The sequence below is a fragment of the Stegostoma tigrinum genome, chromosome 20, assembly GCF_030684315.1.
Source record: "Stegostoma tigrinum isolate sSteTig4 chromosome 20, sSteTig4.hap1, whole genome shotgun sequence".
Lineage (NCBI taxonomy): Eukaryota > Metazoa > Chordata > Chondrichthyes > Orectolobiformes > Stegostomatidae > Stegostoma > Stegostoma tigrinum.
In genome coordinates, this window is record NC_081373.1 from 34,302,589 (window position 1) to 34,321,075 (window position 18,487).

The following is an 18,487-nucleotide window of genomic DNA, read 5'->3' on the forward strand; positions in this document are numbered from 1 at the left end:
TCCTTAATTTTAATACTCATCATAAAGCTGGAATTCAGAGACCTGAAGCACTACAGTTTTACAAAAATTTACAAAGATACCTTTGACCACAGGAATTTGTCAACATGTAGCATTCTTGAGACCCTGAGGGAAAAGGAGAGGGTTGATCCTATCACATGGTTGACCCTATCACATTGTTCTCTGAGCAGACTGTCAAGGTCATTTGGCAGAATGCCTCATCACTAGAACTTTTCAACAAGCACCGAGATACCACTTGACTGGTGGTGAGAAGGGCACCGAGATACCACTTGACTGGTGGTGAGAAGGGCACTATCTGCGAGATCTTTCATCCATGAAATGAGAAAAAGTTCATCAAGTTGTATTACTGATTGGTTATAGAAAGGAGGTTTTGCGGGTAACACATGAGTTACCAGTTGGAGGCCACTTTGGAGTAAGGAAAAACTCAAGCCAAAATACAAATACACTGTTTTGGATGGGACTGCAGAAGGATGTGGTTGCCTTTTGTTGGATGTTTCATATGTGTTAGGTAACTGGAAAACCTCAGGCAGTGATAAAACCAGTAGCCTTAATATCCATTTCCAAATTTGAAGAACCTTTTACAAGAATCTTAATTGATTATATAGAACCTAAAATATAAATCAATATTTGTTGACCATATTGGATGTGTTGACTAAATTTCCAGAGGCCATTCCATTATGCAGTATCACAGTTAAAAAGAGTGTATAAGAATTATCCATTTTTTTTTACTGGAGATATAGACCACCCACATATATACATCAGATTAAGGGTCAAATTTTACAGCAAAGCTACTCGAGGATGTTATGGATAGCATAGGAATAAAAACTACAGTATACCATCCAGAATCACAGGGAGTATAAGAATGGTAGCATCAAACGTTAAAGACCACTTTGAGAGCTTATTGTCAAGACTATCCAAAGGACTGAATTAAAGGAATTCTATTTGTACTTTTTGCAATTAGGGATGCATCTTATGAATCAACTAATTTCAGTCCATTTGAATTAGTTTTGGGGCATGATAACCAGAGGGCCACTGAAATTAGTTAAGGAAGAAATGATGAGTCAGAGTTCAAAAATCACATACTTGGCTATGTGTCAAATTTTTGGGAAAGATTAATTAGAGCAGGTGTATTGGCTAGATAGCATTTAAAACTAGCACACCATGTGGTGAAACACGAAGTAGATAAGAAATCAAAAATTCCTAATTTTGCTAATGGAGATAAATTGTTAGTGTTACTCCCAGTGATAGGTGAACCTTTAAAAGTAAGGTTTGGTATACCTTATCAAATCAAAAGGAAGTTGATGGAGGTGAATTATTTAATAAAAATACCAGATAGGAAGAAATTTCACAGAGTATGTCAAGCACATATGCTCAAATGGTATTTTGATAGGGAAGGAAAACAAAAAGAGAATGTCTAATTGGTTACAATACAGATTGAAGAATGAAGTTCAGATGATTCTGAATTGGACATTCCTCAAATAAATTAGACAATGAGTAAGTTCTCAAAAATTGCCACAAAGGATTGTGCTACATTCCAGAGGAAAATTAAAATCACCTGTAAGAGTTATTACAATCACGTTGGGAGATATGAGGGTATAAGGTGGGAATTAATAATATTGTCATGTATCATGTAGATGTAGGAAATACATCCTGGTAGACTAAAATTGGTACAGGTTCAAAAAGAGATTGAAAGCATGCTCAAAGACAATATAATTGAAACGAGCTGCAGCGGATGGAGCTCACTGAAAATAATGGTGCCAAAATCAAATGGTACCCAGCAATTCTGCGCAGATTATCACAAAGTCAATGGAGTTAACAAATCTGATTCATATCCTATTCCACATTTGGAAGACTGTGTTGAGAAGGTGGGACAAGCAACTGAGATTACTCAGGGGATACTGGCAGCGTCCTTAATTTGAAAGAGCAAAAGACGTTTTGGCTTTTGTGACACCAAATGGATTGTACCAGTTTAAAATCATAGCTATGAAAAATATGCTACCCACATTTCAAAGACTAACTATTAAAGTAATTTTGGGATTATCCAATTGTGTGGTGTATGTTGATGACCTGGTGATTTTTAGTCACACATGGAAGGAACATTTGGAGCATCTGTTAGAGATTTTTTTATTGATTTTGGGAGGTAGACTAACAGGGAGTTGGCAAAAGTCCAAGTCACATTCCTGGGCCATATTCCTGGACATGGAAAGATGTGAAAGCAAAAGTTATTGGGGAGTTTCCCATACCATCAATGAAGTGGGAAGTGCTATGATTCATGAGATTGAGGATTTTCTATTGGAGTGTAGGTTGCTACATTGACAGACTTGTTGAAGAAGTGCAGAAAATTTCAGTGAATGAACAAATGTCAGAAGGCATTTGACAGCCTGAAAGCAGTACTAACCACTGCCCCAGTGTTAGGCACAACTAATTGCACAAAGCATTCACGGTGGCTATTGATGCAAGGCATGTGGCTGTCAGTGCTGTACTCTTGCAAGATGATGACGGGAAGATAGAAAGACCAACTGGGCATTTTTTCAAACAAAATCAAATAATCATCAATGGAAATATTCAATGACTGAAGTGAAGACCTTGAGTTTGGTGTTAGCATTGCAACGTTTCAAAGTTTATATTGCCAGTAATGTGTCTAAGAATATTGAATGCACTAATCATAACCCAATAAAGTTTTAGAAAAAAACATTAAGGACAAACATACCAGACTATTTAGATGGAGCTTACTATGCAGCCTTCAATTTGAAAATTATGTTTTGGCAGGACAACAGAATATAGTTGCTGACTTGTTGTTGCAACGTCGATGAAAGAAGACAAAGCCTTCGGTGATGGGAAAAAATGGGCTGAAATGGATTGTGGTAGCGAATGGTTGCATGCTTAGAATCGATGTCATGTACGTGTAATGTACTAATAATGTACAACTAAAGGTTATTAGAGATAAAGCCATCTTTGTATGTTGATAGTTTCTTTTTAAGTGAAGAGATGTGATGACACTACAGCATGGGGACTGCTTTGCAGAACACCTCCGCTCAGTTCGCACTAAACAACTGCACCTCCCAGTCGTGAACCTTCTCAACTCCCCCTCCCATTCCGTAGATGATATGTCCATCCTGGGCCTCCTGCAGTGCCACAATGATGCCACCCAAAGGTTGCAGGAACAGCACCTCATATTCTGCTTGGGAACTGTGTAGCCCAATGGCATCAAATGTGGACTTCATAAGCTTCAAAATCTCCCCTCTCTGGACCACATCCCAAAACCAGGCCAGCTTGTCCCCTTCTCCCTAGCCTGTCCTTCCCCCCCACCTATCCCCTCTCCCCACCTCAAGCCCCACCCCCATTTCCGACCTACTAACCTCATCCCGGCCCCTTGACCTGTCTGCCCTCCCTGAACTGACCTATCTCCTCCCTACATCCCCACCTACACTCACCTTTACTGGCTCCATCCCTGCCTCTTTAACTTGTCTGTCTCCTCTCCACCTATCTACTCCACTATCCATCTTCTATCCACCTCCCCTCTCCTCCTCTCCACCTATCTACTCCTCTATCCATCTTCTATCCACCTCCCCTCTCTCCTTATTTTCCTCCCGCATTTCTGAAGAAGGATCTAAGCCCAAAACGTCAGCCTTCCTGCTCCTCCAATGCTGCTTGGCCTGCTGTGTTCATCCAGCTCTACACCTTGTTATCTCTAAAAATGTGAGATATCAAATTCCAAAAGATAATCCAGACATTAACATATATCTCATTAATTGAATAATACTGAAAAGATAAACATATTGCCTAAGCTTTAAATCTTATGTCCATCAGCATAAATGTAAAAATCCCAAATTTCAAATGATCCCAACAATTTATACACAGTGAGCAAAGAGAGCTGAGTGTTTGAAAAACTGATTCTGACTGGATAAGGTGTTACCATAGAAAAGACCACAGGGAATTCTAAGATCCCCATATTCCTGCATAATCCAAAAAGAAGTACAGATTGCAGTAAACCAGCCTACACTTGCAAAATCCAAAACAAATCATTGCCTGTTAGATGTGATTGTCTGTCTGATTGGGCAGTACTTGTTGAACAATCTGGAGTGCGCTAATAGCTGCTCTAACTAGCAATTTAAGGCTTTAAGTCATGATATGGCTCATTTATGTTTACTAGAAATTATATACTTCTGTACGCAGGATCCATTGTCTACAAATAAAAGGAATTTGTTCACTTTTTCAAAAATATTCTGTTTTAAGATGTAAACAGTTAGTGAGTAATTTAATTATTGAAGGCATAAAGGGTAAGTGATTGAGAGAAAGGGAGATAGAAATTGAAAAAGGTCAATTGCTCTAATAATAAACAAAAAGAAGTAGGTCAGAGCGGTCAGTTATCATATACCTTAGTTTAGTTGATCACTATTAATACTTATGACAGGGTATCACGTATCACCCTTAATCCCCAGTCTACAGAGCTGGACTCAGGGGAGAGCAGTGCAATAGCATAGAAATGTGAAAGTAACATTTGTAAATCTCTGAAGATCTTGTTAGGGATAGCAATATGCACCTTTTTAAATAATCTTAACACCCAATTAGATTCTTCTTGTCTTTTAGTTATATTTAGAATTTGTGCATGCAGGAATCTATGGGGGGAAACTCAATGGGACCCACTCTTAACAGAACAAATACATTTGATATGAAATGAAATGAAGGGAATGCCCTGCAGTAACTCTGTTCCATAAGACTGTGAACTGTGCTTTAGGACTGTTTTTAATGTGACATTTGAGCATGCTCTCAGACCATCTTTTCCAATGCTGTTACATATTTGCTGAAGCATAGGAAATGACCCTGTAACCTGCAAAAAATCCCACACTCAGTGTATCAATGTGCCCGCCTCAGAGAAATGTTCCGAATAACAAATTGTAAAGATACAATTAAGGTGAACCCAAGTGATTCCAGGATATTTAAATGCTTTCCTTGCATTGGCCTCTTATGCCAAAACAAAACATTTTATAAAAGGCACTTGGTATCTTTTAAGTTATTGTAACCTGCTCAAGCAATTAGATATTTACTTCTGTGAAAGTGTATTTATAAAATCTACAGTGAAGTGGATAGTCAATGCTTCAAAAGTACAATTTGCCAAACATAGAAAACAAACATGTTGGAAGTACCTGTTGGAAGTATCCAATATTAATGTGTAGGTGGGCATGGGGTTCCCTTTCACTGTATTGACTTTTGACTATATTCCTAATAAGCATTTGATTGTGGAACATTAGCATGCTCATATTTTATTCTAGGCAGAAAGTAATGATGCCTTACAGTTGTAGAGCGTGGGAGGGAGCCCTGAGAATACTAGTATCAAAACAGAGGTAGAAGCCTCCAAAGCAGCCTGCAAATGTAAAATATTATGGATATCTCACTTCCCAATGCACTGAGACAAAATTACATGATGTAACCACTTTTACAACCAAAACAAAGGCAGCAATTCCTGTGAACTTGAACAATGGAACCTTGAAGATTTTTAACAATAGCAAGGAAACCAGAAGAGAAGCTGTTCTTAATGTTTTGTAAGCACCGAAGGTTGCTGTGGAACAGAGAGATATTTTTCAGCAGGATGATTTTGCTTGTGAAGCTTTACATAGAATAGAGAGTGCTATAAATTTCTTTATCCTTTTGCCACTCAGCAATTTAATATTTCTATGCTTCAAATAGTAAAAAAAATTAAAATTGTAAATGTGAAGTATGGATCTGAATCATAATTTAATGTTTTTAATTGGAAAATTCACAATGCAACTTTAAATCGCACATAATAGGCATATGAATAATGCATCAATATTGAAGTTAGTTCAAAAGATATTGATATGATGTATATCTAGAAGTCTGTGTGCCATCTGTTTTATGCTTTTACATCAATTTCAATAAAGTTAGATTTTTATGGATTATGTGGTCAATACTAATTGCAATAAGCAAGCCACGTTACCTGTTTATGTAATGTCTTCATTTACCTTTGTATTAGCATACCAAAACATGTATTTAACTTGTTAAGAATGAAAGTTTTATTCTCTTGAATGATGCAAACTTCAGCTAACTTTTGTTAACCATAAAACATAATTTACTCGTTGAAATTATGCAACCCTAGCATAATAATGACATGTTTTTGTCTGATGTAAGTTTCTGAAACACGTTGAAAAGAAAACAACATAGATATTTAAATAAAAAATAAAGACAATTTATATTGCCATTCTACCTTGGAGTTCATTTTTTGAAAAGCTACATCTGAGTAGGGTGGTACATAAATTTATAGGACACGGTGTGTAATGTAAACATTATAAATGGACACACCATTTGATGAGAGGAATTCATCACTGAAAGCTGGGAGCTATTATGGATGAGTAAAATAGTTCAAGACAAAAATGACTTTTCCATTTCTATTCACTTAATAGAAACTCTAAAGTTATCAAATATGTAGGGGAAATTGATTGCATTAATTTTAACACATATCCCTCCCTTTTAGCAAAACCATATTTGACAGCATGTACCTTTTTTGTATTGACTTTGAAGTGCTTTTCTGCTTTAACACACTTATCTGTACCAGTCTCTTCACTGGAAAGGAATACTTGCAGGTATATTTTTTTTAAGTTAAAATTATGTCAAGCTTAATGAAGTCCATATAGTCATATTATTAGAACAGAAATTCTGTTTGGTTTTCTATGCTTAATTGGAAGCAAAACCTTTTCAAAGTGATTGTGAAAAATTATAACCTGGGGTAGAAAAAGGATGTCACCAGCCTTGTTCTGAAATATACTTAAGAATGTCTGTCCTTTCTCAGTTATAATTATGGCCTGGGTTACCTCTATAATAATCTTGAAGTAAGATTAAACCTTTCACCTTCAAGTGGAGGTCTCTTCTTTGAGTAATTTGAATGCTTAAGTTAATATTTACTTGGTGCAGTGTTTTATAAAGGAAAGACAGATCAACTGAAAGTGAATTTCAGTTTCTAAACTAAAGTCACTGCTATTCTTGACTTGGAATTAAAGTAATGGGGCTGACCTAATTACACTTTCTCCTGCAGTTAACTTTAGTAATATCTCTTTTCCTGATTAAGAGCTCAATGGACATTTTGAAACTTTTTAACGTAAACAGACATGTTCAAGCAGAAAATAGAAGCATGTTTTAAAATAGTGCTGCTTTCAACGCGAGCATGCTTCATAAAGATCTTGGGAGGGGGTACTGCAACTTTAAGACTTCCTGAGATGAGCTTTAAATTTGAATAAAAAGAAACCAACATAAACAGCTTAAAATCAACACAGCATTAAAATGAGTTACAGAATTGTTAAACAGGATTACTTATTACAATGAAACAGTGATGACTGAAATTACTTAACATGAATACAATGATACAGTTGAAGTTAAACTATGACATCCTGCATTAATGGGTCACTGCAAGCTGGAGCAAATGTCATTTATATTTTAGCCAATGTATTCTGCTAATTAGAGCAGCTTTTTGCACTGGAATTAAATTCATGAACCCAAACACTCACCTTTGGAAGGGAAAAAAAAATCATTTGAATTCAAAAGAAAAGGGCTTGTGTCAGATAAAAACTTTATACTTGGTTCTTTATAATGAGATAAAATCTACCCTTCTCCCCATTTCACAGCCATAATTGCTGATTATGTTGTTAGGCAGTAGCAGTTCTCCTTGCTCTCTCCTCCCCATCATTATTATTTAGTCTGGCATATGAGGGTGCTTCAAAGGCTCACTGGAGTGGTCTGAGTCTCATTTAGCACACACTTAAACCCCAGGTTTGAACCTAGGTAAACACTGAATTGTTATCATTAATTATCCCTAGGGCTATCTGGTCATCTTTTGTTGCAGCTGACCCATATAATAATAAAGCTTTGGGGCATATTGTATTTCTTTGACAGATTAATTAGAAATTCAGCTGTAGAGGTACAAAGAAACTCGGTCATGAATATTTAAATAGACTGACACAAAAAATCATGAAAGGCTGCTGAACTACATGACAGACAGGGGATATTAGGCAAGTGATTCTAATCAATAATCTCTTGATCTCTTACATATTAATACACTGCCTGCTGTTATTAAGCTCCATAATAAGGGAGGGTAGAGAAAGTTAGTGTAGCTCTGCTGTAGGCCTCCAAAGCCCCTGGTGTATACACTAACTGACTGAGAAAATGCACAGAGGAACCAAACCTCAGCCTCTTCAATCTAATCCAATCTTAGGAATGGCAGCTCTGAGCATCACCAACTGGATAATTATTGGCCCTGACAAGGTGAAGGCGTTTGCAGGCAAATGAGATGGGAAGTAGGATAAGTCCCCAGACCACCCAGCGCAGGGCAAGCTTATAACCAAGCACACAATGCTGTTCAGACTTCTATATGTTAACATGGGAAAGGTGGGAATCACACTACTTTTTCAAGACGTTAAGGGGGGTCACTGACAGGCAAACACTCTGAGTGTGTTGATATTTCTGACTGGAACGACAAGCTAACTGGACCCTACCCACAATGCCTTTGATACACTCCCACAGCTATAATAAAGCTGTGTTCAATTAGGAGGTGCAATAGCTATTTTGGAAACACTTTACAATTGCCAAACTGAATTAATTGGAATTTATAAAAAATCTCTAATCAGATCCAGTGCAATGCAAACAGAAAACAAAACAAGGTCAGTAGACCAGTCCTGACAGGGAAAATACTCTCTCAAGCAATTTGGCAGTTTGCCAGAGACACCAGTGCATTCCCAGCACAGCAAAATAATAAGCCTCCATGTTTTATTTTGAAATGAAACTTTATATAAATGTTTAACTCATGCAGCCTATGTCTCGTATGCCAAAGGAAAACATATTCAGCAGATGCTTTGTTTGGAAAGTTCACAGATGTAAACTTCAATTGTAATTTTTTTTCAAATGCCTAAAATGTTATTATTCTGCGTTGCAGCCATCTACAAGAGAAAATTTTGATGTTAGCATTCTGTATTGCACAGCACTAAGGGTTTAAAATTGAGCTTAACATTTACAAAATGCACACAACTAAATGGTCCACAGGGTTTTTGGGAAGTTGTGAACTTTGACCAGCCAATCACCGTCCTCCTGTCTAAAATGCAGGAGTCCCTGCTCAAAATCCCAATGACTACTCTAAAGAAATGTAACGCTGAGTTCCACCCTGAAATAACTCCATAGAGGCCGGTATCCCATCACCAAGTCACCCTTTATTTACATGTGGAAAATCTTTGACATTGATCATCCCTCAGACCCAGCTCTCAGAGTGAACAGGATATCTGACACTCTTGTTATTATCTGTCAGTGATAACTCCCTGATTGGACCAGGTTAACAGTGCTAATCAAGGGACTCATATTTTATGGCTGACCACATTACGATCACTACACACCCCTTTCTGAGGAGGAATTCCCAATTGAGATACATGCCAGGAAATCAGTGGCCAGTTGCTGTGCAGCCATGAGCAGTGACTACAGGCTGTCCCACCATGCTGAGGCGCCCATGTAAGTCCAGGGACGGGGTTTGAGGGAAGGGGCGGGGCATGTTCAAGAGGGGAGTGGAAAGACTTCTGGACACAGCCACTAAAGGACATCAAAAGGCCTAAGAACAGGCAGGTGACCAAACATTTTTTGTGACACGCCCCCACCATGAAACTGACAGCTCAGATATGGGTGGCTAGGGGGCAGGAAGGCCACCTTACATTACAACATCTTACATTATGATGCTATGGATAGAACACTTTGCACACAGGGCCAGGCACCTATTTTATACATTGGGACAGGGGCTGGGTCAAGGCTCTTTGCTTGCTGTCATAGTATTCACTCACTTTGCACCTACTTGAAGCTCACAGCATCTCTGCTTTGCCTTTTAATGAATTGCTACCTCATTCAGAACTTACAGGCTTGCATTACTTCTGGCTTGCTTTGCCTTTCGTACAGGTGAAAACTTAAATGAGAAGAGAAATGGTAATTGCTGGATGATCTCAACAAGTCTGGCAACATCTATGTAGAGGGAGGTAGAGTTAATGTTTTGAGTCCTATATGACTCTTCTTCAGAACTGAAAGGGTAAGGAAAATGATGGTTATGATGCTGTTGACAAAAAGGATGATGAGGGTGCTCAGCGTAAAGGCAAAGGGAGTGTTATGGCTGTGCAGGACTTTTTTGAATTTATTGAACTCAATCTTGAGTCCTAAAAGCTGTAAAGTGCCTAAGTGGAAAAGAAGGTGCTGTTCACCCAGCTTGCATTGGGCTGAACTGGCTTGTCATAGGTACAAACTGAACTTAGGGCATTGAAGTGACAATCCACTGAAAAATTGGGATCATTCTCATGGACAGAGCTATCTAGTCGACTGAATTTGCTACTCACAATGTGATCTTTTCCACATTGGTGAGACCAAATACAGGCTAATTAACTAATTTTCAGTACAGCTTTGCTCTGTCTTTAAGAGGACCTGACTTTCCATTTGCTTGTGGTTTCAGTGCCCTAGGTCCTAGGTGTCATCTTGCTCTGTCCTCAACCTTTTATAGTATTTCAGCAAGGTTCAATGTAAGTTGGAGGCACAACAGCTCATTTTCATAATATCAAAATACAACTGACTTCATCAACAGAACAGGGTTATATTTATTCAATGAACAAGACACCCTTCATCATTGGTACTTGTTAGAAGTCAATACCAGGTGCCCTGGAAGATATGAAAGCTTTATAATCCACCTCCTCCAGGACCACCCACGCCCTCCACCTCCTCCAGGACTTCCAATTCCCTGGCTCCTGACACCTCATTTTCACCATGGACGTCCAGTCCCTATACACCTGTATTCCGCATGCAGATGGCCTCAAGGTCCTCCGCTTCTTCCTGTCCCGCAGGCCCGACCAGTCCCTCTCCACCGACACTCTCATCCACCTAGCCAAACTCGTCCTCACCCTCAACAACTTCTCTTTCGATTCCTCCCACTTCCTACAGAATAAGGGGGTGGCCATGGGCACCCGCATGGGCCCCAGCTATGCCTGCCTCTTTGTAGGTTACGTGGAATAGTCCCTCTTCCGCACCTACACAGGCCCCAAACCCCACTTCTTCCTCCGTTACATTGATGACTGTATCGGCGCCGCCTCTTGCTCCTCAGAGGAGCTGGAATAGTTCATCCACTTCACCAACACCTTCCACCCCAACCTTCAGTTCACCTGGGCCATCTCCAGCACATCCCTCACCTTCCTGGACCTCTCAGTCTCCATCTCAGGCAACCAGCTTGTAACTGATGCCCATTTCAAGCCCACCAACTCCCACAGCTACCTAGAATACACCTCCTCCCACCCACCCTCCTGCAAAAATTCCATCCCCTATTCCCAATTCCTCCGCCTCCGCCGCATCTGCTCCCACGATGAGGCATTCCACTCCCGCACATCCCAGATGTCCAAGTTCTTCAAGGACCCCAACTTTCCCCCCACAGTGGTCAAGAACACCCTTGACCGCGTCTCCCGCAATTCCCGCAACACATCCCTCACACCCCGCCCACACCACAACCGCCCAAAGAGGATCCCCCTTGTTCTCACACACCACCCCACCAACCTCCGGATACAACGCATCATCCTCCGACACTTCCGCCATCTACAATCCGACCCCACCACCCAAGACATTTTTCCATCCCCACCCCGTTTGCTTTCTGGTGACACCACTCTCTCCGTGACTCCCTTGTTCTCTCCACACTGCCCTCCGACCCCACCACACCCGGCACCTTCCCCTGCAACCGCAGGAAATGCTACACTTGCCCCCACACCTCCTCCCTCACCCCTACCCCAGGCCCCAAGATGACTTTCCACATTAAGCAGAGGTTCACCTGCACGTCTGCCAATGTGGTATACTGCATCCACTGTACCCGGTGTGGCTTCCTCTACATTGGAGAAACCAAGCGGAGGCTTGGGGACCGCTTTGTAGAACACCTCCGCTCGGTTCGCAATAAACAACTGCACCTCCCAGTCGCAAACCATTTCCACTCCCCCTCCCATTCTTTAGATGACATGTCCATCATGGGCCTCCTGCAGTGCCACAATGATGCCACCCGAAGGTTGCAGGAACAGCAACTCATATTCCGCTTGGGAACTGTGTAGCCCAATGGTATCAATGTGAACTTCACCAGCTTCAAAATCTCCCCATCCCCCACTGCATCCCAGAACCAGCCCAGTTCGTCCCCTCCCCCCACTGCACCACACAACCAGCCCAGCTCTTCCCCTCCACCCACTGCATCCCTAAACCAGTCCAACCTGTCTCTGCCTCCCTAACCTGTTCTTCCTCTCACCCATCCCTTCCTCCCACCCCAAGCCGCACCTCCATCTCCTACCTACTAACCTCATCCTACCTCCTTGATATGTCCATCTTCCCTGGACTGACCTATCCCCTCCCTACCTCCCCACCTATACTCTCCTCTCCACCTATCTTCTTTTCTCTCCATCTTCGGTTGGCCTCCCCCTCTCTCCCCATTTATTCCAGAACCCTCACCCCATCCCCCTCTCTGATGAAGGGTCTAGGCCCGAAACGTCAGCTTTTGTTCTCCTGAGATGCTGCTTGGTCTGCTGTGTTCATCCAGCCTCACATTTAATTATCTTGGATTCTCCAGCATCTGCAGTTCCCATTATCACCAATGCTTTATAAATATAGCTTTTGGGAGATAAGGGTTATTCCTAATAACCATGGCTGATAATTTTGTTTCCTAACCTCGGGACTGTGGCTGTGAATAGATTCAATGCAGCCCATTCTTTTGCCAGGGCTGTGTGGAGCAGATGAGGTTCTGATGGTTGGATTGGTCTGGAGGGGTGTTGCAGTGTACCCCAGGCAGAATATGCACATAATCCTCACATGCTGTTCCGTACAAGTGTAGCAGTTAAAGAGGGGAAGTGATAGATTCTGAAGAGCTGGAAGAGTGGCAGCATTCTTCTGAGGAAAACATTGAGTCACAGGAATATCCTCTTCTGTATGATATTGGCAGCATCAGGACAACAAACCTGGCAGGACATAATTCGCACCCACTTGCTGTAAATGTGAGTTGGCTGAAGACATCATTCATTGAATGTAAATTTGTCGTTGGTTGAAAGGCAAGCAACCCTGTTTGTTCGCAGAAGCCAATGTAGTAGCTTTTTTGTCTTTTTGCTTTTCCTGTTGTTCAACAAAAGTTAAAGCTAACATAATAAAATTAAAGTGAAAGAGAGGGCTTGCTTGAATTCATGGCAAGAAAGCTTCCACGAAATACTCAAATTTGATACTTAGATAATTTTTAATAATTTTCAGCTCAGAATTTCTCAGAAAGACTGAGGTACCACAAACGGATATCTAGGCATGCTACAGCAACTCTAGATCATTAAGTGTGTCCTCTTCGATGTTGGCATTGGTGAGTAAAAGATTCTCTAGCACAGACTGCATCATAGAATCATACAGCGCAGAAGATCTGAGGGAACACAATATAATTAAGGGAATAAATCTCCAGTAGGTAATATGGTGCACATTTTTCTTGGCTCTTCTTCATCTCAAAGCACAAGCTGATTAGGGCTTGCAGAGACACAGCTACAAGAGCACTTCAAGAATCCATCACCTGCTGCTATTACAATACCACTCTGCTGCTCTGCAAAGTCTGTAACTGCTCCTCTACTGCCACAATTTTCTTCTGAACTTTAAACCGAATAAATGAGACAAATCAAGGGCAGCAATATTAGGACAGTGAGTCTTAATAGGATTTTTATAGCCACTTAACATGATGAACACATTTTTGCACTGAAAAATTCATTGCCTTGGATGGTGTTCACAAATGACAAAGTGAAATTTCTGAAAAGCCATTTAGATAAAGCAAAATAGATATTACATCAAATTTCCAGATATGCCCAGAGATAATGGCAAAATAAAGCACCCAGTTTAATACCAATGCTATAAACAGTTTATACTCATTCATACACAGCAAATGTAGCACCACACTACCATAGCTTCAGCTGGTAGAGCAATCATTCCCCATATAGTTGGCCAAAGCTCTGATGTTCTCACCATACAGAGAATGATCTGTACATTGCCAGCACTTGGTTTCTAATTCTCCTGTGATCATTTCTATGTGAGAGGCAATTGTCTAATAGTGCAATTTTACAAACATCATAATTAAGTTGCATACAGTAAGAATATTTGAAAGTGATTGCATCAAGTATGCAACTTCGCATCTGAGAGAAAATGGGAGTTGAATGATCAAAAATAATCACATGGCAAAAGAGTTCAACTCAACTTAAACTTCATCCTCATTACGATAATTCTTTGGAGTTGGCCATTTATCTGTTGTAACGAGGTAAATGGTTAACAGAATTTCCCACAACATACTATAAACTATAACATGAAAAAGTGATGAATCAAGTGCCATGTAAATGAACTAATACTAAAGCTAAGAACCTCATTGTGAAGGTGAGGAGAATTTCATAACACAAGATAACTGATTAATATAAAATGTTATTCTTCAGCGTTTTGAGAAATATTTGTGGGAAAAGAGCTATAACCTGTGGAGAATGCAGTTTTTGACAATGAAGCAGAAAATTTCTGCTCTCTCTGACTGACAGATGAGTTGGTCGTAAAATGGAGAGGCATGACAATGGATGACATTCCCACTGTCATCTCGCCCTCATTGCTTTGTTACCAGTGGCAAAGTATCTATTGGTGCTTGGGTGAATTGAGACCCTTAAATGAACCCTTCCCCCACCACTGCTAATGTTTTACCACTGGCAGGGGAGACTAGCTCCATGTGATGAGGCCAACATTTATAGCCTGGTGCCCTGCCTGTGGGCTTGGTGTGGGAGGGTTCAAACTTGTTTTAGCACCTTTTGCACTAAGGGATATTTGCCTCAGCAGTGGCATGGCCCACCTCTGCCTGAAGACCCCTATCCCCATTGTCTTATGATCATCACTGACACCCACTGTCAACACTAGCCTTCAAAACCCCTGGTCCAGGGCATACCTGATTAATTCCAGCGACCCTATCTTCTTATCTATACTCTAGTTTGCAGAGATACTTCAGACTTGGGGCCTACAGCATTCACAGCTGTGCCACAACTCTCAATAAAATTGCTGGGAGTCGCTGGCCCTCCGTCTGAGAGTGCCTGGAGGTGAAATATCCCACATAGGGCCAGGGTGGTGGGGTTGGAGTGGTGGCATTGCATAGAGTTGACACTGTTAGAAACTGTGACATATGCAGCCCATCCCAAATTACTTGAGGATTACGGGGCTCACAGGAGTGGCTTCACCCTAACTTTATCAGCGACTGGACAATGGGTTTGCATTGTGATTGAATACATCTCTTTCCCCCACTAAGTAGAAAAAGTAAGAGTGGAAACTGTGTTGGGGGCATTTTATATCATGAATTAATTATAACTATTTTACTACAACAAAATTCTAAGTTACTTACTTGAATCTAAACCAGTTTAGGAAATATTTTGGGAAGTTATATATAGGCCATAATAAACTTGTTGTTTTAGAGTCTTAAATAAGAAAGTTCTACTTTGGAAAACAGTACCAAATAGTGGGCCGGAACCTATTAAAGTAACATTGATAAACTGGTCGAGCAAATGGGCTCACTACAGAATGCTAATATCCCTTGACAACATCGAATTGTGATTCCATCTTAAATACCTAGGCTGTTACAAAGTTATGCCAGAAATTCCCAGATCCACTCTTTTGTTCCTAGGTCAGCTCCAGGAAATGCCAGTAAGTGCGGCAATCATGAACAGGAAATATGGTGTTGAAAGGAAAAGGAGGGGCACTTACAAATTTATAAGATTTTTTCTGAAATATGCAACAAATGTATGTCACCCACACAAGATAAAATTCGTCCATAATGTACTGCATATATCAAACTAAATTCCTTATATTTTCTGAAAATAGCTTCACCCATATAGAGCTCTGATTTTACAGAGAGCTATAATTGATCTGGACCAATCCTGACTGTATTTCAGAAAGGTGAGGGATAATCTGAAAAGTTCTTTGGCACAGGCTGTATTTGAATGAATACAGTAATAATTAGGGGGATGAGCCTCAAGTTAGAAACATGGCCCAGGATCTTCTCTGCTTGCGCCTGATGGGAATTAAATAATTACAGGCCCAAAGTGGCACTACACTCCATTTTCTGCTCATTGTATATGAGCAAATCTGGCCAGCAAATATGCCTGCATGTTTTAGTTTCGAGCCTTTCTGTAATATGTAAATTAGTGACTTAGGTCAGTTGTAGGTCACAAATGCAATTTTGGGATATCAATGGGTGCAGAATGTAGTGGCACAGGACTGCTCAACCACAGAAGGACCTGCCAAAAGCCACACCCAAACAGCTGTGTTAGCTTTTCATAGAGATATTTTTAGGGCCAGGAAGAGATTGACTGAGTACCTTTTGAAAATTTCCTCTTTCCCTTCCAAACTGACGTGTACAGAAGTCACAATTAATTTGTTGAAGTTTACAGTACACTGTGGGCTTAAAGAAAACTCAATCAAAAGAGACAAATTCAAATTTTGTCCACTCGATGGGAAGAGGACAGTAGCAGATTTACTGTTTTGCTTCGTGACGGCCCTCTTATTTCACCCAGTGATTCATGGTTAGTCCAGGTACCTAATGAAATCAGGTGGGAGCCTCTTGAGCTCATAAAAGTCTGGACATTATGACATACCAATTGCTGTTTTAAACACTTAAGTGGGAGAACATCCACAATAGGTAGGGCAGGTGTGAGAGCCAGCAACCTACTCACCTCCAATTATTGATCTTCTAATGTCCAAGTTCCTTGAAGAGATTGCTAACAATACTGGAGGGGGCCCAAGGAGGTTTTCATTGTGGTGACTAAGAAAAGTGTATGGTCTCGAGCAAGTGAGTCCTTGGCTTCCAGATGCAATGTGGAGCCATCACCTGATCTACACAATGAATAAAAGTCATCATCTTTTAAACGGGGCAGATAAAGTACCTTCTGAGACCAACCATTTTGTCACATTTTCATCATTAGACTGCTGGCTATTTGGACGGGACATTGGTAGTATCGTATCTGGAGTACAGTGCATTGCATTGGTCTCTTTATTTCAGGAAGGATGTAAATATGAAGGAAGAAGTTCAGAGAAAGTTTACTGGACTACCTTGAATGGTTAGGGCTTGAATTGTGGAAAGTTTGAGCAGTCTAGGCTTCTATCTGCAGAAGATTATGACAGTCAGTTGACTTGTTTGCAATGTATAAGATCCTGATAAGCGTTGATATGGCAAACATAGAAAGGATGTGAACAGGTGAAACTAGAACAAGTAGCCATCATTTCAAAATAAGGGGTCATCCATTTATCATAGAATCACAGAAGTGCTATGGCACCAAAAACTGCTATTTGCAACATTGTGCCTGAATTGGCTAGTTAAATGGGTAAAATTCTCTTGATTTTTCACCATTAATCACAAACAGAAGGAGATTTTTCTCCTACAGATGGTTGAGAGCCTCTGGAGCTCTCTTCATTGGAAGGTGGTGGAAGCAGAGTCTTCTAATATTTTTAAATAATGTGATGGACAGAATTTCTATGCAAGAGGATGGAAGTTTATTGGTAGCAGGTGAGAATGATCAGGTCTTGTTGAATTCCAGATCAGGAAGAACTCTTGTGGTTCAGGGATAGTGTCCTTATCTCTGGGCCTGGAAACCCAGGCTCAAGTCCCACCTGCTACAGGGTATTACAGCATCTCTGAACAAGTTGATCTGAAAATATCTATAAAGATCTACTTTAAGATGCTCTTATGTTGCAGTGGTAGCGTCCCTACCTCGGACCCAGAATGGTTGAGTTCAAATCCCAACTCCTCCAAACATGTGTCACAATGTATTTCAAAGGATTAATTAAAATATCTACATAACTGAAGGAACTAAATCATAGCAGCAAAACCACACCCATAACAAAAGTGTTGCTGGGCTTTGATTACCAACTTGAGCTCTTCTGGTGCAGTGGTAATGTACCTACCTCTGAGCAAGGAGGTCCAGTTTCAAGTACCACCTCCTCCAGAAATTTGTCATAACATCTCTGGACAGGCTGATGAGAACATATCTGTCTAAGCAGGCTCTAGGGCTACTCCTGCTCCTAATTTATATGTTCGTAGTCTGTGAGGTGACATTGAGCTCCATTATGGCTGCCATCTACTTTTGAGCACTGCACTCCAGAACCAGTGCCTGTTGTCTTACCATGCCCTGTGCCATCCAAATCAAAATGTTACAAAGTGTTGGTATCCCTAACCTGGATTCAAAACCAAACACAATCATGAGTTTGTGTCATTTTAGAAAAGTTGCTCAATGCAATAATGCAGTAAATTTTTTAAAAATTATTAAAATTATTGCCAAAGACTTCAGCTTTCTCCTCCTTAGCAAAAAACTTAAAATCCTTTAGTTAAGCAATTTGTTTCTCTATTCATTTAAAATTCATCAGTCTGACATCTGCATCAGTTCACCTGTAATTTAATTATTTT